At 42.7% G+C, this 26,520-nt stretch overlaps 1 pseudogene; it reads right to left on the bottom strand.

The window, feature by feature from the left end:
- Positions 1-11,628: 11,628 nt before the first annotated feature.
- LOC102835001 lies at positions 11,629-23,016 on the bottom strand (annotated as a pseudogene).
- Positions 23,017-26,520: the final 3,504 nt, after the last annotated feature.

The following is a 26,520-nucleotide window of genomic DNA, read 5'->3' as shown; positions in this document are numbered from 1 at the left end:
GTCAGAACTGATTTTGTTTCCCTTCAAAGAGTCCATTGAAGCTATAGAAGTATGCCACAATGATATGTTCTTATCACAGAATGCTCTCGTTTTCTCCTTGACATATGTAAGTTCATGCCTACCTTGATAAAGGTAGAGAGATAGATAGCTGACTTCTTTGAAATTCTTTCATGGGTCCAAGCCAACAAGTCTTTAACTTAAATGAAGTGGGACTCCCTAGTGGTCATTCTAGGGCAGAGGTTGATGAACTTTTTGTATAAGAGCCAAAATAGAAAACATTTAGGCTTTGCAGATCATATAATCTGTCATAACTACTTAATCCTATAGTTACAAAGCAAAGCAAAGCAAACCCATGGCCTGGTGTCAGTTCGAACTTCTAGTGACCCTTTAGGGCAGAGGAGATCGGTCCCCGAGGGTTTCCACTCTATAGAAGCAGATTGCCTCATCTTTGTCCCATGGAGTGGCTGGTAGGTTTGAACTACAGGCCTTTAAGTTAGCAGCCGAGCACTTGAACCATTGTGCCATCAAGTCTCCAAGAAGCAGCCATAGACAATCTATTCTCAACTGTAGCATTATTGAAAGTTTGAGCTGGCTAGTTCTGGATTGCTAACCACAAAGGCTGATGGTTCAAACCCACCAGCTGCTCCTTGGAATCCCTATGCAGGGTCACTGTGCATAGGAACCAACTTGATGACCCTTAACAACAATTCTGTATTATAGTGGTTATCCTGTGTATTGTGGAGTCCTGGTGTGACGCTGTGGGTTAATACGCTGGACTGCAAATTTGGTTTGAACTACAAGGTCGGTGGTTCAAACTCACCAGCTGCTCCTTGGAAACCATACAGGGTCTCTATGAGTAGGAACTGACTAAACAGCACTTAACAACAATCCTGTGTATTATAGGATATTTATCTTCGTTGTGGCTTCTATCCATTAGATGTTAGTTGTGATCCCCCAAATTGTCCCCAGAAAAATGTCCCTGTAAGGGGTGGGGTGTGGAGCAGAGTACAAAATTGCCACAGGTTGAGAAACACTGATGTAAATGTATGAATGGGACCGGTGTTCCAATGAAACTGTATTTCAGGGTTCTGAAACAGTTCATTTCAGTTCAGCCTCCTGCTGAGAATATGCATTTCCACCCCAGATAGACTGAATCAGAATCTACCTGCAAACAAGACCCCTAGATATATGTACATAAGCAAGGTCGACGTTCAACGTTCAAACTCACCAACGGCTCCTCCGAAACCCTATACAGGTCGCTATGAGTCAGAATTGACTCGATGGCACTTAACAACCGCAACCTACATAAACACCATCTGAGGATCTATAAGAAACACCTGGGAATTGTTCAAATGTAGATTCTGATTCAGTATAGCTGGGGTAGAAAGACAACTTCTCATCAGGGGAGTGAACTGAATGAACCAGTTCAAAGCACTACTTTATTTACAAAAACAGGTGGCAGGTTGGGTTGGCCTGTAGGCCATCATTTGTCAACCCCTGTTCTAGTCAGCTCTAACCTACAGCTTTGTGGAAGGCACTTGTGACTGGAAAGTAAAAAGGGGCTTTGCAAGAGACCCATAGTATTAAGCCAAGTCCCAGGCCAAGGCTGTTTTGCCACATCTCAGGTGACCGGAGTGGTTAAAGGTTGTCGGGGCAGGTAATGACGCTCTGACTTGACAGTGCTCCTGCTGCAGCAATGAGGAGAAGCCTAAACAAAGCTCTAATGTTCTTACTGTGTTAAAGGGTTCCAGAGAGAGGGAGGTGGAATATCGCCCCACACTTCCCTGGGCTTGCATTTGCTCCTCGTCATTTCCACAATCCTCAACAAATCTAGAAGCTGTATTTCTGAGCCTTCAACCATTTCCATCGAGTAGCCGAAGTATGTGAGTCCCTCTCATGTGGAAGGTGATTGTGTGCCTTGATTGCCAGTCAACCGTCTTTGGCCTAACTTGTAGACAGACAAGGAAGCAGATACTAGGGAGGCTCTCCAGACTTCTGAGGGAGGAGGGAGGATCTATTGTAGAGGCTGCCATGAGAGGGCTCATTACTGGTGAGCTGACCTGGTACCTTCCACACTGGGCATGTTTCTCTTCCTCAAAGCTCCAATTACTAGGAGCTCCATGGTAATTTACATCCCAATAGGAGACAGTTTCCTGTCACACTCTGCTCAAATTGGATGGGGACACTGAGTCCTACTCCAAAGTAATTGTAGGAATGACAACGTGAGCTGCCCTTAAGAAGGCAACTTTTCTAAAAGTTCTTGGCTTTTTTAGGGGGTTGTAGGAAGGTCTTAGGGGTCCTGGTGTGGTGCTGTGGGTTAATGCGCCAGACTGCAAAGCCGTTTGAACTGCAAGGTTGGCAGTTCAAGCTCACCAGCTGCTCCTTGGAAAACCTATACAGGGTTGCTATGGGTCAGAACTGACTCAACAGCATTTAACAACAACGACAGGAAGGTCTTAAATGAGGGTGGAAACCAATGGTACCTACCACCTGCCAGCTGGTCTCCTGCAACACATAGGGGTCAGTAGTGGACTAGAGTAATAATGGTTCTCAAACGAGTGCATCAGAATCACCAGGAGGACTAATAGAAAACTCAGAGGGCCAGCTTGTTGAAGTAGGAAATGGGCTGGGTCTTTGTGTTTTTCCCATTTCCCCCCAGTGATTCTGATTCCATGCAGAATTTGAGAACTAACGGCTTGAAGTCTTGCTACTCAAAGTTGGGTCAGCACATTGGCAGCATCAGCATCAGCTAGAGCTTGTTAGAAAAACAGCTTCTCTGAGCTCACCCCAGATTTATGGAATCTGAGTTACCACTTAACAAGATCCCCAGGAGAGCTGCCTTACACCTTATAGTGTGAAAAATCCTGGGTTGGATTGTAGACTGACGAGATCAGACTTGGAGGAACCTTTATTCTGCCAAAATTGATAACATCATTGACAACATAGAATTATCAACTTGAAAATTAGCCTGCCATATTTTGTCAAACATTTAATTAACTCACCCCTAATGTGATGGCTAAAGATCTTTGGTAGTATAGTGGTTATGAGTTGGGCTGCTAATCTCAGAGTCAGCAGTTCGAAACTACCAGAAGTTCCATGGGAGAAATATGAAGCTTTCTGTTCCCATTAAGGTTTACAGCCTCAGAAACTTTACATAGGGTTGCTATGAGTCGGAACCACTCCAGGGCACATAACCACCATCACCAATATGATATTTTGGGCCAGATGTTCCCCACTCTGGGACTAGACTATGGGTTGGCCCCAGAATAAGGTTCCAAGCTCCAAGAAGAGGCGTTTTTAAGCTGAAGAGGGCTTGCCACCATGATTAATTCAGGACAATGTGACCCATCTGAACAGACAGAAATGGGGAAGAGTACAGTCAAACAGAGGACTTCCTGGGGAAGAAGATGGAGGAATGGTCTGTTATTCAAAGAAATGAATCCTGGGCCTATGGTTACAAATAAATCTTAGGGACAAGACAGGCCCTGACCTTGCCCGGAAGCCAATTACAATGGGCCCCATGCACACACTTGCAGGGACTCTCACAGGCTCCTTGTGCTTTGCCCAGACGTTGTGCTTCCGACTAAGGACTATAAATGTTAGTATATTAGCTCCACTTAGTCTTCAGTCTGAGGATGAAATTTAGGTTGTGTGTTTTGCACTCACTGGTAGTTGCTCCAGAAAACTCTTTGGAGACCCTGCTTCTGACCATGGGCCCCAACCCAGCATTGCTTGCAGTGCCTGGTTGTGCATTTGAAACACGCATATGTGTTCTTGAAGACAGACTGCTCTATGTGACTCTCTTTCTAGATTCCACTATCCGCCCTCTCCCCCAGACCTCAGGCCTAAACAGTCAGATCTCTATTGGTACTTAATGCAAGGCAGGCACTGCACCTGTAAACGGTCCCTTCGGAAGTCTTGCTCACATTTTTCTCATCTGACTCTGCCACCTGTTGGAACCCTGAGTGTTAGTATTGAGAATGGTCATTCCCTTTAGGGAAGATCTCAGCCCAACCCACGGTGGTGCCAACAAGTTAAACTCACCAGAATCCAGGAGTTCAGCATCGAAAGAAGAGATATAAAACAAGTGACTCATTTTCTTACAAGAACTGAGTGTGTTGGAAAAAACTTCCTAACAAGACACCTGGAAGGGAGCAAGCAACTCATCAAAGCAGAGATTTAAGCAGTGGCTAGAAGCCCATGGATCTATAAAGTGTAGAAGAGGATTTCTTTCCTGCACAGGTGGGAGGCTGGGCTCAATGACCCAGACAGTTGTTTCCAGCTCTGAGGTTGTGATTCTACAAATAGCCCTGTGTTCCTCCCACGCCCTGCTCACAGTTCTCCAGGGACTCAGCCGCTAGCTGGTGGTGTATGTGTTGATTGGGAAGAAGAGGGAAGATGGGCACTTGTCTTGGTACCTCGTTTCCACCTCCTCAGCTGGCTCACCTGAAGGTGCAGCCCAGGAGGCAAAGCAGAGCCCGCCGGGATTGCTAGCTTGGAGGTTCAGAAAAGTCAGCATGTAAATATCCCAGGGAGGGTGTCCTGTACAACATGCAGCAGGATTTTCATCTAGGCAGCTGCCAGACATCAGACTGTGGGCGACTGGGCAGCCAACACACTGGAGGTGGGAACAGACTGGGCCATAAGAAGTGGAAGGGACAGGATGCTGTCGCAGGGACCTGAGCAGCCTCAGAGAGTCCCATGAAATGAGAACATGAGAGCTGGGTTGCAGGCCACATGGGTACTCCAGCCTGGTCCCTAGGGTCCAGGGGTCCTGGGTTCAACTGGCAATGATGGAGTCTAGAGGGAACACATGGCCTGTCAGTGACTTGATCTAAGCCTCACTTAATGGAGATGTCAAGACCACTCCTGACTCATTCATGATTGAGTCCATCCTCCACAGAGCCCTGCGCTAGGTGCTGGTAGAGCCGTGAACAGAACCCGCCCTCACAGAGCTCACAGCTGACCTTCCTGCCGCCATCAGGACTGACTCAGCCACCAAGGTGTGGCTGAGTCAGCAGGCAGGAAGTTTGAGTGACCTGGATCTTGGAAGCTGGGGCACATGATCAGAGAAACAGGTACTGACAGTAAGATCCTTCCCTGCCACTCCCTCTATTGCTCCCGATCCAGACCAGCCTCCCTGGAATGTATGCAGACAGGCAGTTGCAGCAAAGGGCATATCCTGCTTTACTCCGTGCTAAATGGGGACAGTTGGTCACCCTAGTACAGAGTGGTGAGGCCCAGCAATTGAGGAATAGCCTTGGTCCTCAGATAGCCCAGAGTAAACAAGGGCTGCGTGCAAAAATGAGGCGTAGAGTAATTGCTGGGTCTGTGGCAAAACCCAAAGGCTGGGTCCCTGGAGGTGTGGTTGTTACAGGGTTGATGTTTCTTCTGGCTGTTTAAAGGATGTTCCTCATTGGGGCGTTTGGGGAGCACTTAGTGGCATCTTTGACCCAAATACTTCCAGTTCTGGTTCCTTAGTCTGATACACGAGTAAATGGATTCAGAAAAAAACACTTAGGGCAAATGATGTTTTACATTGCGTTGGGTGTCTGCTTCCGGTGGCCCATGGTGCTTTGTTCTCTTATCACCTAGGATTGTGAATGGCTATTATTTGACTATTTCTCCCATTTGATTCTCCTACAGAACCAGGAGTCTGGTGACTTAGTGTCTGGCACATAATAGGCACTCACTGAATTTTTGATGAATAAATGCATGAAGTTTCCATTGAGGTGTTACAGAAAGTAAGGGCCAGAATGAAATGGTGAGACAGTGGTAATTTTGAAAGGTGGTAAATCAGAACAAGAGAGCCAGAATAGACATTATAGCAAGTCTGGTCTCAAGCAAGCAAATAGGAAGCTGTCAGACAACAACCTCACAATTGCCCATAGGGCCTGTGTTGCTCGATTTCCTAGCAAAGATTCTGTTTTTAAGGGCCTGTCCTCTGTCTGGAGTCCTGGTGTAGCGCTGTGGGTTAATGCGCCAGACTGCAAAGCTGTTTGAACGGCAAGGTCAGTGGTTCAAGCTCACCAGCTGCTCCTCAAAAACCCTGTACAGGGTAGGAATTGATTCAACGGCACTTAACAACAACAACAACAACAACAACAACAACAACAACAACAACGTCCTCTGGCTGGTCTGATGGCCAGGTCCAATGCTCTCACTTCTGCTAGCTGCTCATTCATCTGAAACACATTTGCTCTGACCAAGGGTCAGGCACTGTGCTGGGCATAAGCAGGGGGCAGAAGCTAAGGAAAAAGGGACAACTTCTAGGAGTGCGTATGTCCCAGGGAAACTCAGCCTAGGAACACACAGACAGATACACACACACACACAACCACCCCGCAGTGGAGAAACAAGGAAGCATCAAGTGGGGGCATTTCTTTTTGAAGGCCAGTGATGTGACCTGACAGGTACATGCAGGCCTTTAGAGGTGGTGAGCCAGAAGGATGTCATCCCCTGGGTGACCTGGACATGCTTCACCGCTCTTTTTTTTTTTTTGTCTTTTGCACCTGCTTACTTGCTACCTCTGCCAGCTCTGGGCTTGACTTGGAGCTTGACTCCTGACGTCTGACTGCCACTATTACGTATGTGCTCCACTTGGTTCTTAGCTCTTTCCTGATGCTGGCAGTTGACTTGTGATTTACACACTCTCAACTCCACCCTCTCCTGCCTGCCTGACTTTGATGTTTGCTGTTTGCTTCTTATACCTACCAACTCATTAAATAGTAATATGCAATGCCTCCTCTGTGCAGGCAGTGGGCTGGGTGCTGGGGACACGTTGGCAGACCAGTTTCTGTGGAGCTCATTATGGGGAGGAAGGAAGCAATGACCAGTCAGTTATATACAGTGTGCTAAATGCTAGGATGGCTGCAAGCACTTGGGGCCATAATGTGGCACAGGGACCGGAGTCGGGATACCAGCCATGGAGCCGAGTGTACCATGAATTACAGCTTTAGCTCTTTGTCCATCTATCTGTTCATCACCCATCTCTTCATTTATTCATTTATTTATTCAATGAATATTCATTGAAACACCTGTTCTGTGTCGGCCACTGGGGCTGGTTCTTCTGTTACAATGGACTACTGAGTGCCCGAGTGTTTCCTGTTTCTCTCTGCTCCAGGGCCTTTGCCTCTGACTCCATGTTACCTCTGCTTGGAAGCTCTTAGTCCCATCCCCCTTTTTGCCAAGTGACTTCCTTCATCCTTTGGAGCTCAACTCAAAAGCCACCTCCCCAGTCAAGACTTCCCTTGCCCCTTGACCAGTTCAGGGCCCCATTATGATGCACTCTTAATAACCTGTAATTGTCCTTCATAGCACCTGTAATTATGCATTTTTAGGGGGACTGTTTCATTGTTGGCACCCCAATTATCTCTGTCAGGGACTGATTTATTATAGTATTTATACTATTTGGCATTTGACAATGCACTGAATAAATACAAATTGGATGGATGGATGGATGGGTGGGTGGGTACGTGGATGGATGGATGAACCTATAGCCGAGGCATGCTATAAGCACATGAAGAGACTGACCCAATAGTCAGGGCAGGATAGAAATGAGGATGGGTGAAGGGGCTAAGGCAATAGAAGTGGGAAATCTGAGTAGTTGGTTTGCTAAAGAATCTGCAAGATGTGGTTTCTAGTTGGCTGTCAAGGGTGAAGCAGAGAGAGGGATGCAAGATGACCACTAAGGTTCTGACTAGGGGACTGGGGAGATTTGACATCCACAAACAGAATAAGTTTAGAGGTGTGGGATAAAAAGAAGAAGTCCATTATCAGAGCTGCTGAATTTGAGAGATGTATTAGGGCATTAGGGAGTCCCGGTGTGATGATGTGGGATGAGCACTGCACTGTAAGGTAGGTTTGAACCTCAAACCTCTAATTCACCAGCTGCTCCTTAGAAGCCCTATGCAGGGTCCCAATGAATCAGAACCGACTCGAAGACCCTTAACAACAATAACAACAGTAGGAAACTGAATGAGGATTTTAAAATTATATTTTGGCTCCTGTGGGAGTTCTGGTGTGACGTTGTGGGTAAAGCACTGGACCGCAAGGTCGGCAGTTCAAACTCACCAGCTACTCTTTGGAAACCTTATAAAGGGTCACTCTGAGTTGGAACCGACTCAACAGCCCTTAACAACAACAACAATGGTAGATAGAATGATAGTGTCATAAAAAAAAATCTCCACAATGTTAATGAAAACACTCTAAAATTTCTTTTTTTTCTTTTTTTTTTTTTTTTGTCCATGTGACACGCGAATGCAGGTGTTTTGGCTTAGCATTGTAGCATGGTGGTATAGGGACCAGCTTTCTTCTATTTTGGGGCTCCACTAGTAGACCTTTCCAGATCTTCTGGGGCCTTGGAGCTGAAGGGGAGAGAATAGAGAATGCATACCTGATTCTAAACCACCTGGACCCAGCAACCTACCATCCTAACTCTATGAGGCAGAGCCTACCCCCCAAATAGAACCTCAACCCTAACAATAGCTGACTCTTGTTTTCCCAGATTCCGTGAGTCCAAGGCATGAGTGTATGACCTAGGCTCAGCCATTCCGACATTTTCCTCCAGACATTGATATGGAAGCTAATCATTCAGAGAAGTAACAGCCAAAGAGAATCTATTTGGGTGAGGGAGGCAGCAACAGTGACCCTGCCAGTATTCAAAGACTATGTTGTTGTTAAGAGCCATATAGAGTTTCTAAGGAGAAGCTAGTGAGTTTGAACTGCTGACCTTTGTCGTTCAAACTGAACTTATGGTCCAGTGCTTATCTTATGGTGCCACCCCAGGACTCCACAAAAAGTCTATGTTGTTAAGTGCTGTTGAGTCTTTTCTAACCCATAGCAACCCTGTATAGGACTTCCAAGGAGCTGCTGGTGAGCTTGAACCACCGACTCTGCAGTTCAAACAGCTTTGCAGTCTGGTGCATTAACCCACAGTTATTAACACCAGGACTCCTCAAAAGGACTATGGAAGCTGCTATTTCAGCTCAAGCTTCCAATGTTCAATGTCTGCTGACCTCAAATGCTATGCCTCTATCCACTGGTGGCAGTTTTTTGGCATGTTCTTTGACACTGTTCCTTTCTCAGAGATCCTGTGAATCACTTAATTTTTTTTTTTTTAAATAAACATTTTCCCCACCGCTTAGATTAACCAGAGTTGTTTTCTGTTTCTTATAACTAAAAACTTGGTCTGATGCAGGTCCAATAGAAATGGACAGATAGCAGTTGGATATACAGGTTTAGAGCTTAGTAGATCTGGGCCACAGATATCCGTGGAGGTGGATTGAAGCCACAGGAGTGTATAAGAAGCCTGCAGAAGGCTGTGCCTTGGCAACAGAAGAGGGCCTTGCCCGGAAACTTGTGTAAACCTCACTTTCAGCCAATTTTCTGTGGCTACTTTTTCTTTTAATTGAAGGGAAAGTCACATAACATAAAATCAACCATTATACTTAATGGCATTTAGTATATTCTCGATGCTCTATTCCCACAACCTCTGTTTAGTTTCAAAACAGATTTATCTCGCCAAGAGGTAACCCCATTAATTACACGGTCCCCTTTAGTCCCTTCCTCTAGTCCTTAACAACTACCAGTGGACATTCTGTCTCAATGGTTGACCAATTCTGAATAGTTCAGATACAACAAGTGACTTTTTGGTGTGTTTTCTTTTACTTAGAGAAGGTTTTGGAGGTTCTTTCATGCTGTTGCGTGTGTCAGAACGTCATTTATTTTTATGGCTAAGTAAAGTTCCATTGCATGAATATGTCACAATCTGTTTATCCATTCACCACCGATGGACGTTTGAGCTGCCTATGCCTTTAGCTATTGTGAAGAATGCTGCTGCTGTTGCCAACAAGCATGTGCGTGTGTTAGTTGGGCTATCTGCTATCGATTCCTTATACATGCCCAGGAGTGGAACTGCTGGGTCCTAGAATGAATCTCTATTTGACTCTTTGAGGAAACACCAAACTGTTTTCCACTATAACCGAATCATTTTATACTCCCATGAGGAATGTATAAGAGTTCCAACTTCTCCACATCCTCATCAGTACTTACTATTTTCCATTATAAAAAAAAAATAATAATAGCATTTAATATTTTTCGTTAAAAAATTCCAAGCAAAAGAGATGCAAGGCCTTTCGGTATTGACTGTTTAATACCATCTGTTTAAAGGAGGCTGATTGAGATTATCCAAAAGATGAAAGGAAAAAGAGATTGTGTGACCATAGAAGAAGCCATGTTAAAGGGAATGACAGGGAAAGATGTGGTCACCAGTCACAGGAAGACACTAGTTTGCTGCTTGCTTTTCCTTTCTTAGAAGATGCTTGCAAATCAGAACGACTGCTTTGTTTAGATTGGTTGCCAAACCAGGCACAAGAAATCTGATGCCTTAGATTCTTACTGCATAAAACTAAACATGGAAGAAGTAAACTTTTCAAATGTTAAGTATTTTATTTAGATACGTAAAAATATCCAAGGGCTTTGACAAGTACAACTGGTTTTAGACTGGTGAAATTGATTGTTTCTTCTAAGCTGCTTCTTTATAGTTGTTGCTGTTAAATGCTGTCAAGTTGGTTCTGACTCATAGGGATACTGTATAGGATTTCCAAGGAGCAGCTAGTGAGTTTGAACCACCAAACTGATGGTTCAAACTGACCTTGGAGTTCAGTGCTTATCCTGCAGTGTCACACCAGCTTTCTGAGGGAAGAAGTTAGGAGCTACAATTGCTAACAGTTGTGACGAACGCTATGTTGTTGCTGCTGTTAAGTGTTGTCAAGTCTGTTCCGGCCCATAGTGACCCTGCGTAGGGTTTAAGGAGCAGCTGGTGAGTTTGAACCACTGACCTTGCTGTTCAAACCGACCTTATAGTGGAGTGCTCAGCGTCACACCAGAACTCCAAAGAACACTACGCTTGACTCTACTATTGCTAATCTGATAACTAATATTTTTTCAATTTAAGTTTTGGTAGGTTTAAATGGTCTGCTTAAAATTAGTGTATATATATATATACATATATATATATTTAGTGGGCAGTGGGGTATGGCCTGAGCAATACAAAGATCAATAAGCAAAATTAGTAAATGATTGATTATACATGCCAGGGACAATTAACTGATGTTTTTGAGGTTTAAGAACAGAGTCCTCACTTGCAGAAAAATCAGGAGGCTGTAGCTAGGGAGCTGAGAGTAAAGCCTTAGGCAGATTACTGCTCACTTACTGCTGTGTATGGCAACTGGTGGAACTGAGCAGTCTTAGAATTATCTTGGAATAATATTATATATTTGTATATAATATCATTTTTACCAAATAAAAATTTGAATAAAATATTTTATATTATTTTTATAAAAAGAAAATATTATTTTTTTAAAAAAAGATGATATTTTTATATAATCTTTGTATAATATTAAAGTTTACAAACTTTATCTGAAATCTAACCATCACTTATTCTTCCTTTTTTTCCAGGAACTCTGATACTCATTCCCACACGATTATTTCTCAAGAGAGGAAATTTTACTTTGAGCATTAAGATGCACACATGATTTTGCCACTTATTCGTGAACTGGCTCTGGAAGTATTTGATTCTTGGTTGAAGGTAGAAAAGATCTGCATTGGTTTAAGGGTGGTGTTCTTTTAAAAAAAATCTTCCTGTAACTCATTCTTCTTGAGAAGTTTTCCTTTTCAAGATTCATCCAGGTTTTCAAGAAACTGCTCAAAAACAGGCAGACAAGGAGCTGAATTGGTCTTCTCATAATCTCTGGTTCTATGTTTGATGTCAGATTCAGCTTCATTTTCCTCTTCATTGATGGAAATGATATCCAATTCATGGCAAATGGAACTTATGGCTAGAATGGCAAATGGATCAAAGTGATCCACTTACTGTAGGGACAGAAATGCATTTAGGATGATCACTACAGGGGCTCTCCAGCAAATGATTATTCCTTTGCTAACCCTGATATCCAGCTAGGGAACACAGTACCTGAGCCTGGTCTCCTGCTCTAGCCAGCGTCCAGATTGGTCATTTTTGTGTTACTCTGACAGTCACTGGCTAGTGTCTTCAAATATTTCCTCTGCTATGGTGAATTGTGAAGGTTTTGGAAGCCTTGTTGAAGCTCATGCATTGTTTCAGGAACAAGGACTAAAATCTAATCCCAACTTTCTTTATTTTCAGGAATATTTTGACCAACCAAGGCATATTCTTCAGAGTATTTTTTTTAAATGTTTATTGTTGTTGTTTTTAAGTGCTGCTGAGTTGGTTCCAGCCCATAGTGACCCTGTATAGGGTTTCCAAGGAGCAGCTGGTGGGTTTGAACCACCAACCTTGCAGTTCAAACGGACTTTGCAGTCCAGCGCATTAACACACAACGCCACACCAGGACTCCTTATTATGTTTATAGATCTTCTGAAAAAAAGGGGAGATTTTTTTTTCCCACTGAGATGAACTATCTCTTTAATATCTGGACCACCCTTTATAAGACTCAATACTTGATTATTTCAGGAGGACAAATTTCTGATTCATCATAGACCCAACAATGAGTACCTCTCCTTCTAAATATACCAAGAGACGGTGCTTAAACCCAAAGTCCTCCTTCAGTGCTCAGTTGATGATGCACATGGTCATTGTCATGAGGATCCAACACTTAGAACACATGTCTACAGAACTACAACAGCCCCTCAGCTCATCGTAGTCTGTCATATCAGTGTCAGAACTCCAGCTCTTTTTCCTGAGCCTAGAAAGCATCCAGCTTCACCATGTTGTGTTGACTGGGTCTGTGGGAATATACTGCTCCTCTAGCAAGTCTTGGAGTCCTGGTGTGGTGCTGGGGGTTAATGCACCAAACAGCAAAGCCATTTGAATTGCAAGGTCAGTGGTTCAAGTTCACCAGCTGCTCCTCGAAAACTCTGTACAGAATCACTGTGGATCGTGACAAGCTATGGACAATATTGCGAAGTATGAGTATTCCTGAACACTTAATTGCACTCATGAGGAATCTACATGGACCAAGAGGCAGTTGTTTGAACAGACATGGGAACACTGAATGGTTTCAAATTAAGGAAGGTGTGTGACAGGGTTGTATTCTTTCACCATACTAATTCAACATGTAAAGGAGCTCTGGGAGCATAGTGGTTACGAATCGAGCTGCAGACCACAAGGTCAGCAGTTCGAAACTACCAGCTGTTCCGTGGGAGAAAGATGAGGCCTTCTGTTCCTGTAAAGATTTACAGCCTCAGAAACCATTTACAGGGTCGTTATGAATCGGAACTGACTCCACGGCATATAACAATGACAACAACAATTCAACCTGTATGCTGAGCAAATGATATGAGAAGTTGGGTTCTATGAAGAAAAACGTGGCATCAGGATTGGAGGAAGACTCATTAAAAACCTGTGATATGCAGATGTACAACCTTGCTTGCTGAAAGTGAGGAGGACTTAAAATGCTTACTGATGAACATCAAAGACCACACAGCCTTCTGTATGGATTGTATCTCAATGTAAAGAAAACAAAAATCCTCACCACTGGACCAATAAACAACATTCTTATCCAGGGAGAAAAAATTGAAGTTGTCAAGGACTTCATTCTTCTTGGATGAACACTCATGGAAGCAGCAGTCAAGAAATCAAACGACATATTGCGTTAGGCAAATCTGCTGTACAAGACCTTTTTTAAAGTGTTGAAGAGCAAAGATGTCAACTTGAGGACTAAGATGCACTTTACCCAAGCCATGGTGTTTTCAATAACCTCATATGCATGTGAAAGCATGATAGTGAATAAAGAAGACCGTAGAAGAATTGATGCTTTTGAGTTATGGTGTTGGAGGAGAGTATTGGAAGTGCCATGGGTTGCCAAAAGAACCAACAGATCTGTGTCGGAAGAGGTACAGCCAGAGTGCTCCTTGGAGGCCAGGATGGCCAAACTTCGTCTCTCATACTTCAGACATATTGTCAGGAGGGACCAGTCGCTGGAGAAGGATATCACGTTTGGTAAGGTGTTGTTGTTGTTGTTGTTAAGTGCCATCGAGTTGGTAAGGTGTAGGGTCAGAGAAAAAGAGGAAGACCCCCAGCGAGATGGATTGTCAAAGTGGCAGCATCAATGGGCTCAAGTGTGGCAACAATTGTGAGGTTGGCCCAGGACTGGGCAGTGTTTCGTTTTGTTGTGTATAGGGTTGCTATGAGTCAGTACTGACTCAATGGCACCTAAGAACAACAATGGGTCAGAACCAACTCGACAGCATGTCACACAATGTATCAAGTCTTTACAACAACAGTATAAAACCCTGGTGTGGTGCAGCAAGATAATGCATTGGATCCCCAAGGTTAGTTTGAAACACAAGGTCAGCTGTTTAAACCCACCAGGTGCTCCTCAGAAACCCTATACATAGACAACATGTCAATTGTGCACATGTTCGTTTTCTGCATCTCCTTTTTCTAGATCCCTCTGAAGAGTCCTGCTGTGGCGCTGTGGGTTAAAGCAAGGCTAGTTTGACCTGCAAGGTTGGTAGTTCAAACTCACCAGCCTCTCCTTGGGTCTCTATGAGTTGGAGCCAACTCGGTGGCACTTCACAACAACAACAACTGGTTATTGAAGGATTGATAGTGAATGTAAACGTTATCTTTCAATATGAAGGAAACTTCATGGTTTTGAAAGTGATCCTATATCAACTGTTTCTCCACTTAGCACCTCTTCCATAGTTGAGCCAAGGAGCTCTGGGAGCTTAGTGGTTATGAGTCGGGCTGCTAATCTCAGGTCAGCAGTTTGAAACTATCAACCATTCCACAGGAGAAAGAGGAGGCTTTCTGCTCCCATAAAGATTTACAGCCTTGGAAACCCTATGCAGGGTCGCTATGAGATAAAGTAGCCATGGCACATCACCACCACCACCATAGTTGATCCAGGGATAGTATTGTTGTTGTTGTTAAGTGCCTTCAGGTCAGTTCCAACCCATAGTGACCCTGTATAGGGTTTCCCGAGGAGTAGCTGGTGAGCTTGAACCACTGACCTTGCTGTTCAAAGGGCTTTGCAGTCTGGCGTATTAACCCACAGAACTACACCAGGAGTCCAGGGATAGTATCGGGTGTAGACATCAAATTTTTTTTTATAATAGCTGTCCCAGTGTGTCTTAAGTGGTGGTTCTTTGTAGTTTTAATTTGAATTTTTTGAATGTTGAGAATCTGTTCCTATGCTTGTTGACCATTTGCATATCTTCTTTGGAGAAACTTCAAGTCTTTTGTCCATTTTTAAATTGCATTGTTTGTCTTTTTGTTGTTGAGTTGTATTTGACTTCCACTTTAATGACACAGTGTTTTCTTCCTGAGGCTGTACCCTCTGACCTCTGTCATTATGATGATAATTACAACACCCACTTATCTAGGGTGGTAATAGCAAATATATGACATATTTGGCACCCTCTTTACCAATGCCCTCAGAGTGCCAACAACCTCTGGTAATCAAAACAGGAATTTCTACTCAATAATATCATTTGTTTTTTTCCCTTCAGTAAGCCTAGATACAAGCTTCAGAATCCTTTACAACACAGCTTTTCAGACAGCCCTACTATATCCATGGGAGTTGGCCTCTGCAATGTAGCCTACTTGATAGCTAGGGCCTATAGCTGCACAGCTGACACAGCACGGTCATGTCATTGTCTACATTTGTTTTTATCAACAGCCGTATGAGGTCATAGGTCCTGGGTCTGTCTTACAGATGAGAAGATTGACAGGTCCTGGAGGTGCATGGCTTCCTTAATAATACATATAAATCATGAGAGACTCAGAATTTAAACTCTGATGATAAATTCTAATCCTTTATCTATACCAACAAGGTAGTCCTCACCTGTGCAGATTCTAGGGCATAAGAGTGTTAATATCCTAATTCATGTTAATGCATTTCAGGGCACAGAGAAAGTCAAGAAAAATTACTAAGCCTCCTCAGCTAGCCCAGCAAATAGTCATTGTTCATCTAGTTGGGAAATGTTATATTCCAGATAAAGTGGCCTCCTAACCTTTAGTTGAAGGTTGGGGAAATCTTTGATTCAATGTTCTAAGAAGCTGTGGGTGTATGCCAACAGCAGGGTGGAACACAGTAGCTTTTCAATGTCCAGGCAAGTAGGCCTTGAGCACTCTGAATGTTGGACCATAGGGACAGAACCATTGACACTCAGATTCAGGCACACATTTTTTATTAAAAAATTTGTAATATTTTACAATAAACATGTTCTGGTCTTTTAAGACAACCCACAGACTGGGAAAAATCTTTGGAGATGACATCTGATAAGGTTCTAATCTCTAAAACACATAGAAAACATTAGCAACTCAAAAACAAAAAGATTTACAAAAAGAACAATTAAAATTTATTCAAAGGACCTGAACAGACACTTCACCAAAGAGGACACTCAGGCAGCCACCAAACACATGAAGAGATGACTGTGACATCATTAGCTGTTGTTGTGATTAGGTGCTATTGAGTCAGTTCCAAGTCGCAGTGATTCCTGTGTAGAAAGGAACAAAACACCACCTGGCCCTGGGCCACGCTCACGATTGTTGTCATGTCTAAGCTCATTGTTGCAGCCAGTGTATCAGTCCATCTCAATGATCTTCTACGAAGCATTGTACCCTTCTCAAGGGCTGGTCTCTCCTGATAGCATGTCTGAAGTATGTGAAACAAGTCTTCCCATCTCCGTTGAAGGAGCATTTTGGTTATACTTCTTCCAGGACAGATTTGTTTGTTCTACTAGAAACCCATGGTATATTCAACATGTTTCGCCAACTCCATAATTCAAAGGCATCCAGTCTTCTTTGATCTTACTTATTCATTATCCAGCTTTTACATACATATGAGGGGACTGAAAATAGCTTGGCTTGGGTCAGGTTCACCTAAGTCCTCAAAATGACATCTTTGCTTTTTAATATTTTAAATAGGTCTTTTGTAGCAGATTTGCCCCATGCAATAAATGCATCTTTGATTTCTTCTGCTTCCATTGGCTTTGATTGTGGATACAAGTCAAAACTGCAATGAGCTAGTACCTCACCCTAGCTAAATGTTGTTGTTAAGTGCTGAGCTCCAACTCATGGCGACCCTGCATCGGGTTTTCAAGGAGTAGCTGGTGGGTTTGAACTGCTGACCTTGTGGTTCGAAGTCCAGTGCTGATCCTGCAGTGCCACACCAGGAATCCCTAGCTAAATGGCACTGACTAAACAAACAAACAGCTAACAGCAAATGCTTGGTAAGTATGTGGGAAGATTGGGACCCTTACCCTTTGCTGGTGGGACTGTAAACTGATACAACTACTATGAAAAACAGTATGACACACCTTAAAACAACTAGAAATAGAAATACTTTATGATCCAGCAACCCCATTCATATGTATATATCCTAGAGATTTAATACAAGAGACACAGACAAATGGACACCAATATTCACTGCAGCATTATTGACAATATAAAAAAAAATGGAAGCAGCCTAAGTGTCCTTCAAAGTATAAATGGATAAGCAAAATGTGGCCGATACAAGCAATGAAAATGTAGTATATATACATAACATATATATACATATAGTCGTGCTGTGGGTTAATGTGCTGGACTGCAAAGTCAGTTTGAACTGTAAGATTGACAGTTCAAGCTCACCAGTCACTCCTAGTAAACCCTATACAGGGTCGCTATGGGTTGGAACCAACTTGACGGCCCATAACAACAACAACATGTATATATATGTGTGTGTGTGTGTATATATATACACACACACATACACACACACACACATATATATGAGTATGGTGGCTCCGTAGGATAAGAACTGGACTGTGAACCGCAAGGTCAGTGGTTAGAGACCAACAACCACTGCGTGGGAGAAAGATGAGACTTTCTGCTCCCACAAAGATTTCCAGGCTCAGAAATCCTATACAGGGTTGCTGTGAGTTGAACGGACCTGACAGCACTTAACAACAACAATATACAAATAAATATATGTTGTTGTTAAGTTCCATTGAGTCAATTCCGACCCATAGCGACCCTGTATAGGGTTTCCAAGGAGCAGCTGGTGAGCTTGAACCACCGGCTTTGCAGTTCAAACAACTTTGCAGTCTGACGCATCAGCCTACAGCGCCACACCAGGGCTTACATAACCATAAAACACAGTGATGAGCCCATGACACAGATCATAGATGGATCTAAAGAATATAATGCTAAGTGAAAAAGTAAATTATATACCATTTTTATAAAAAGACAAGAATTAATGTATATATTGAGACCGATGCTCATTGTTTATTACCAGGGATGTGAAGAGGGAGGGGGAGGGAGAATCACTCTAGATCATGGATACTTGTTATTTTTGATGGGAAAATTAGCACTAATGTGGGTGTAATGAGCACAGCTTGACCCAAGTAAACAGTGCCACTCAGAAGCTTATAAGAAAAAAGCATGTTTGTACTAAAGAAGATGATGTGTAATTTGGCAACAGAACCTACAAAAACCAAAAAGAGAGTGTGTGGTCACACATTTGTATGTATGTAGACAGGTAGGTACAAGTATGTACATAAGTGTGCACAGATACAAGTATTATATGTACATGACTCTGAGGGAGAAAGATGAGGCTTTCTGCTCCCGTAAACACTGTCAGCTTCAGAAACCCTATCCATAGAATTGCTGTGACTTGGAATCAATCTGATGGCAGTGGATTTGCTTTGGCTTTTTTGGTATGTACAGATATGTGTGTATGCTCTTACAAAGTCAGAAGCGACAATCACAGATCCTTCTCAGACATAACCAAACATTTTGTGAGATAGATTTTCTGAGCTTTAAGGTTTAGGACCTTCAATCTCACAGGATAACTCAGTCGTATTGGCATAATATAGTCACAGAATTCGTGTTCTCTAACCTAGGGAAGCGAATAGCATCTGCAATCTTACAGTATACAACCATTTGGTGTCTATTCACCAGAAGCAAAGTCTTAGAGAAAAAACTAGTCTCCAAGGCTAACAGCTTATGTAAGCCACAGCTTCATCTGTCCCGAGACCAGAAGAACTAGCTGGTGCTTAGCTGCCACTATTGACTTTTCTACCCAGGGCCAAATAGAATGCGAGAAAAATGTAGACCGGAACTCAAAATCTCAAAAAATCCTGATTTACAGTTGAAACTACAGGACCCCTGAGACTATCATCCTGAGATACTTTTTAAACCTTGGAACAAATCTATCCCCTGGGGTCATCTTTTAGCGAAATAACAGATTGGCACATAAAATAAAAACTTTACCCATGAGTATGGTGCCTTGTTAAAAAAAAACATCTATATGAGACCAGGTCAACAATTACTTTACAGTAAAGATGAGACGATAAGGGGGCAGAGAAAACAAACACTGGAAGTGAAAGAACCAGAACCCAACTAAAGGGAACATTGATAGACTGTGAAAAAATGCAAGTCCTGGTGTGGCGCTGTGGGTTAATGCACTAGACTGCAAGGTCGGCTTGACCCACAAGGTAGGCCGTTCAAGCTCATCAGCCGCTCCTCAGAAACCCTATACAGGCTTACTGTGAGTCGGAACTGACTCCACCGCACTTAACAACAACTATCACTGTACAATATGCATAGGAAACCGAATTTTCTATGTCAATGTTCACTGGAAACACAATAAAATATTAAAAAAAAAAAAAAAAGGACACACACCAGGGCCAGTGAAGTACAACAAACCACATACCACAGACACATGATTTGTAGACACATACCCATTCTAATGGAGAGACTAGAGCTGAAAATGGTGTTTCCTACACTCTCTTTTACCTAGATTACAAGGTATGAATTACTTTCTACTGATCAGACATGGTGTGGTGTTGTAGAATAAATACTGAGCTGCTAACTGGTTCCTGGGGCGGCACTGTGGGCTAATGAGTCACACAGCAAAGTCGTTTGAACTGTAAGGTCAGTGGTTCAAGCGCACCAGCTGCTCCTTGGAAACTCTATACAGGGTCTCTATGGTTTGGAACGGCATTTTTAACAACAACTGGTTCAAACCCACCAGCCGCTCCTTGGCAACCCTGTACAAGATCTCTGTAAGTCGGTACCGATTCTATGGCACTTAAAAACAATTAGAGGTATGTAGGAACAGAAATATGGCAGAGACTGTGTTGCAGGCTTTACAGTTTGAGAACTGGTAGCTTCCTGTTTCAGAAGGCCGCTTCCTGGAGTTGGCTGGAGTGGAAGCTGACTTCTGCAACTTCTTGGAAGCTGACTTCTGCAACTTCTTGACCACAAGAAGAGGTCTCTGGGCTGCCCAATTCTGTATTACGGTTTTGGGGGTGCTTCCTGAAGACTCATTCCAATCTCTGTTCCTTTAGTCCCTCCAGTGATCTGTGATCTGTTTTCAGCCCCTAGTAGATACCTTCCTGTTGAAACTAACTGCGGTGTATTCTGTGTTTTGCAACCAAGGACTTGACCCATGGTATCACTAGGGTTGTATCTATCACCCCAGCGTGGTAACTTGTGATGTCACCCCATGGACCTCCTCCTGAACCAGATTGTACAGAATCCTTAAACCATGTTTTTGTACTAATGTTATTTGTAAGTTACAATCACTGTAAATCACTAAATGGAATGGCTGTGTTGTCGTTGTTAAGTCAAATCAGTTCCAACTCAGAGCAACCCTGTGTAGGGTTTCCAAGGAGCGGAGAACCAAGGGTTCCAAGGTAAGTTTGAACCACCGACTGACTTTGAGGTCCTGTGCTTTATCCGACAGTGCCACCCCAGGACTCTAATGGAAATAGCAGTGACATAAAACCTAACAAAATTAAAATTACACCTCTAAACTACATTAGTGTGTGCAGAGGAAACCATGTGATTCAAAGCATCGCTGTAATTGGGTCATAATGACAGTCTGACCTTGGTTCAGAAAGTAAATTAGCATAGAGCTTTAGCCTTGTATGTATATTGATATATGTAAGCTGAACTTATAAAAATGTTTTTGTTGTTATAACTAACAGGGATAGCTTTATAAAAACAATAAATTTCTGCTGAAATGCTGTACAAAGTCTTACAGAGAGTCATTTTGATGCCATCAGTGGAATCCACACCCCCTGCATCCCCATAGTGATACACTGACTTGACTGCTAGCCACACCTGGGAGGATGGTGTCTGTCTGCACCTGGGTTGTCCTTGGGAACTCACAGGTCTTCACAGAGGCACACTCTCAGCATGAAGCTGCCCTGCTATGTCTCTGCTGGGACTAGGATTGTGTTGCTGCTTTAGCTGAGTGGGGTGTTCTTTCTCTAGAAGAGAAATCCATGTTCTCTGGGAACCCTATAAGCTTCAGGTTTAGAGATGGTTGTTGTGGTTAAGTGCCGTGGAGTCGGTTCTGACTCATCGTGACCCTGTGTAAGGTTTCCAAGGAGCAGCTTATGAGCTTGAACCACCGATCTTGCAGTTCTAACTGACTTTGCAGTCCAGGACATTAACCCACAGTGCAACACCAGTACTCTTTAGAGGGAGTTACTATTCCGTAATGTCCCTACTAGAGGATAAATAAGGAAAGAAAGGGGAGAGCTGTACCTGAGCATCCCTGTCAATTATGTGGCCAAGGAGCTCTTCTGAACCTGGTACCATCTTTCAGTATCATGATTAGGTGTGGAGAGAGCAAGAACAAATGTGTGTGTGTACAGATATATATATGGTGATATTGAAGACCAATCTTTTTGGTCCTTAAATACTGGTCCTCTATTTCTGATAGCTCTGGTAGTGTAGTGGTTACAAATCAGGCTGCTAGCCTCAGGGTCAGCAGTTCAAAACTACCAGCTGTTCCACAGGAGAAAGATGAGGCTTTCTGCTCCCGTAAAGATTTACAGCCTCAGAAACCATGTACAGGGTCGCTATGAGTCGGAACCAACTCCATGGCACATAACCACCACCACCACCATGTCTGGTAGCATAGTGGTTATGAATTGTGTTGCTAACCTCAAGGTCAGCAGTTTGAAACTACTAGCTATTCAGTGGGCAAAAGATAAGGCTTTCTGCTCTGGTGAAGATTTACAGCTTCAGAAACCCTGTGCAGGGTCCTATGAGTCAGCACCAACTCCACAACACATAACCAACCAACCAGTTCATGTGAAGAAATACTTGGTCTTGTCCCTTTATTCATTCATCCATGCATTTAAAACTATTTGTTTAGACTTCATGTGCCAGCTACATTCTAGGTATTGAGGATCCAGTGATGAATACATCAGATGCCGTTGTTGCCTTTGTAAATTGTAATTAGGAAAACAGACAATGAAACAAATAATCTTACAAATAAATATATAATTACGTGAAAAAAAATTACAAGGTAGACTGTGACCATAAGAGAACAGGATGAGACTTTCAGCTACAACTTTCAATACAAGCTAGGTGAAGGGTGGGAAGAACATATGAGGAGAGAGAGAAGCTCAGCGAAGGGAGACCCTGAGATGGGAAGGTGGGTAAGTCAGAGTGGCTAAAGCATCATTGTTGAAAAGAAGGAGGGGGCATCAGATGGTTCCAGAGAGGTTGGCAGGAATGGATCATGCAAAGTTCTAAAGGGCTTAAGAATCTGGGCATTCTTCCTAAAAGTAACAAAAAAATCTTTGGATCATTTTAAGCAACGAATTATATCATTTAATTTATTTCTTAGAAATACCATTTTGTTGCTGTGGATAGATTATATAAAACAAACCAGTTGTGGTTGGGTTGGTTCCCACTCATGAAGAGTCCATGTATTGGAGTAGAATAGAACTGTGCTCCATAGCGTTTTCAATGGCTGTGATCTTTTGAAGCATATCACAAGGACTTCCTTCCGAGGTGCCTCTGGGTGGGATCAAACTGCCAACTTTTTGTTTTGTAACCCAGTACTCAACCGTTTGTGCCACTTGGAGACTCGGTGGATTGGTTATTGTTGTTAAGTGTTGTTGAGTCGCTTTCGACTTACAATGACCCTGTGTATAACAGAACAAAACACTGCACGGTCTTACGCCATCCTCACAATTTGTAACGTTAAGCACATTGTTGTAGCCGCTGTTTCGGTCCATCTTGTCAGGGTCTTTCTCTTTGTTATTGACCTCTACTCTACAAGTATGATGCCTTTGTCCAGGCACTTGTTCCTCCTGATAACATGTTCAGAACACATGAGACAAAGTCTCTCCATCCTCTCTCTCTTTTTTGAAAGTTTTTATTGTGAATTGAGTTATAGTTTACATGGGAGAATATCAGTTTTACACTCATCGTTTCATTGCAATGATTACAAGCCCTTCCATCCTTCCTTATAAGGACTTTTTTGGCTGTACTTCCCCCAAGGTAGATTTATTTGTTCTTCTGGCATATTGGTTATTGTTGTTGTTGATAAATGGCATTGAGTTGGTTCTGACCCATAGCAACCCTGGATAGGGTTTCTGAGAAGCGACTGGTGAGTTTGAACTGCCGACCTTGCAGCGCAAACCGATTTTGCAGACCAGTGCATTAACCCGCAGTGCCACACCAGGACTCCCATATTGGTTATGTTGTTGTTAATTGCCTTTGAGTTGGTACTGACTCATAACGACCTTGTTTAGGAGTTCTAAGGAGCAGCTGGTGAGCTTGAGCCACTGACCTTGCAGTTCAAAGTGCCCTTGCAGTCCAGTGCATTAACCCAAAGCGCCACACCAGAACAGGGAGGATAAAAGTAGAGACTAATGCAAAGATGATGGAACCGTGGACTAGGATCTTGGCAGAAAGGGTCAAGAAAGTGGATAATTTTGAAATGTGTATGGAATTAGAATGAACAAGAGATTTGGGGATGGGTTGAATGTGGGAGAGATGGAGAAAGAGGAATTGAAAATAACCCTTAGTTTTTGTGTTTAGAATGGCCTGATGTGTGGCGGCACTCCCTGAAGGTTTACCCAGTGAGTATGGCCTTTAGTCCAGCTAGCCCTGAGTTTCTTCTGGGTAACCAGCTCTGCTCTTACCAGAGAAGCAGGTCTTGGCTTCTGGCCCACCCCATTGCCAGGGGTCTAAGATGCTGGCCGAGGCGTAAAGGCCTCTATTAGTAGGCTTTTACCCTGCCCAGAGACAAAAGGAGTTCAAACAGAGACCTGTAACCTGCGCTTGACATCTGCCATTAGTAGACCTCAGACAAAACCGAAGTTTCTAGTGAGAAGAAGGAGCTGCAGGCTAACAGGACATGAATGTTTCACTTTTCGTTTTCTCCTTTTAGCTTTGATGCTCCTTTGAGAATTCTGACCTCTTTTTTGGGAGTTGTTGTTGTTAAGTGCCTTTGAGTCAGTTCCAACTCATAGTGACCCTGTATAGGGTTTCCAAGGAGTGGCTGGTGAGTTTGAACCATGACCTTTTAGTTCAAATCGACCTAGAGCAACTTTTCTAGGACTGAATAAAGCATCTTCCCTTCAAAGAAGGAATACAAATCAGGACATTGTTTTTCGCTGTTGTTGTTTTGAGTGGCCCTTCCTTCCCCCATCCACCATTCTATTCATTGTCACTCAGGAATGGGAAACTAATGTTTCTGTTACTAAAAAATTGTGCTATAGTATTATTATTTTTTTTAAAGTCAGTGTTGTTAAGGAAAGTTTACAAATAATAAAATGTACCCATTTTAAGTGTACAGTTTGATGATGTTATTTTTATTTCAGAGAGTTTTTACAAGTGTAAATGCCCCTCTAACCATCAGCACAACCAAGATATGGAGAACTAGAATCACCTCAAAAAATGACCATCTATGCCCCACACTCCACCTCAGTCCTAGCCCCAGGCAACTGCTGATTTGCAAGATTAATTTTGCTTGTTCAAATATTTCATATAAAAACAATTATACAGTATGTATTTTTGTGTCTGGCTTCTTTTGCTTAGCATAATGCTTTAAAGTTATATGTGCTGTGTGTATAACTTTCTTTTTATTCTTGACTAAGATTTCGTTGTAGGGCTATGTCATTTTGTTTCCTCATTTCCTCTATTGATGGACACTTTGGTTGTTTCTGGTTTGGGACTATTATGAATGAACTTCTAAAAACAATTTGAGTATACTTGTTTGTGTAAATATTTTTAAAATTTTAATTATTTATTTATGTTTTTTCAATTTTTTTTTATCATAGCAATATATATACAGCAAAACATTTACCATTTTGACCATATTTACATGTCTAATCCAGTGTGTGGACTTATTTTTTTTTCTCTTAGGTAAATTACCTAAAAGAATTTAAAAGTTGTATGATAAGTTTATGCTTCACTTGATAAGTACTTTTGGGAAGAAGAGATACGCCAATCTTCACAAATGTAGAGATTATGTTGTTGTTAAGTGCTGTGGAGTTGGTTCCAACACATAGCAACCCTGTATAGTGTTACCTTACCTAGGAGCAGCTAGTGAGTTTGAACTGCTGACCTTGCAGTTCAAACTGGCCTTGTTGTTGTGATGTGCCGTGGAGTCAGTTCTGACTCATAATAGCGATCCTGTACAGGGTTTCCGAGGCTGTAAATCTTTACGGGAGCAGAAAGCCTCGTCTTTCTTCTGTGGAACAGCTGGTAGTTTCAAACTGCTGATCGTGAGGTTTACAGTCCGATTCGTAACCACTACACTACCAGAGCTCCTAAACCGACCTTATAGACTCTTTATTAAGTCTTAAACAAGAGTAAATACAAGACAAAACAAACACAGATCACCCAGGTAAGAAAAATCACCAATATGATACCTTGATGAATTTCCAAAGTTGTACCTTTGCGAGGTAACCTTTTACAGGACACAGAAAACAAGGGAATCTCCTCTCACAACTAGGACTGATGGTAGCCATGGGTCAAACCCGTCACACCTGCTGAGCCTACAGAAGTAGATAGGAAAGCTTACAAAGTGTCTCTGAGGCTCTCAGGGTATAACATCACAACCAGACGACCATTAGTGTCCAGGAATGTTCCTTCTAGGGCCAGCTGGGAGAAGTGACCCCAAACCTACTTTCAAATACACTCTCCTTTTAACTCTGGCAGCTTGGCTGTCAGAGGTACATGAGATACTAAAAAAAATTGGCATCTGAACACTTAAACCTAAGAACAAGATGGAATTAAGCTGTGCCTGGCTAGAATCATTCCCAGACAAAAAGCTTTCAAACTCAACACTGGGTTGCGAACGTCAAGGCTGGCAGTTCACACCCACCAGTTGCGCCTCAGAAACCCTATACAGGGTTGCTATGTGTCAGAACCGGCTCAACAGCACTTAACAACAACAACAACAACAACAAAGTGTAAGAAACAACCACTCTTTTCCCAAAATGACTGTATCATTTTCCACTCCCGCCAGCAATGTGTGAGCATCCTAACTCTTCTAAATCTTCATTACACTTGATTATACCCACAGTTTTTTATTCTAGTCACTCCAGAGAGTGTGCAGTAGCAGTATCTCAATTTGATTTTAATTTGCATTTCCATGTGGACTAATGAGGTCGAGCTTTTGTTCATATGCTTATTAAGACATTTATAGATCTATTGTAAAATGCCTAAACAAATTTTTTACCCATTTAAGAAAATTGGATTCTTTGTCTTATTATTGAATTGTAAGA

The sequence above is a fragment of the Chrysochloris asiatica genome, unplaced genomic scaffold (genome assembly GCF_000296735.1).
Source record: "Chrysochloris asiatica unplaced genomic scaffold, ChrAsi1.0 scaffold00156, whole genome shotgun sequence".
Taxonomy (NCBI): domain Eukaryota; kingdom Metazoa; phylum Chordata; class Mammalia; order Afrosoricida; family Chrysochloridae; genus Chrysochloris; species Chrysochloris asiatica.
This window is presented reverse-complemented; position numbering and strand designations above follow the sequence as displayed.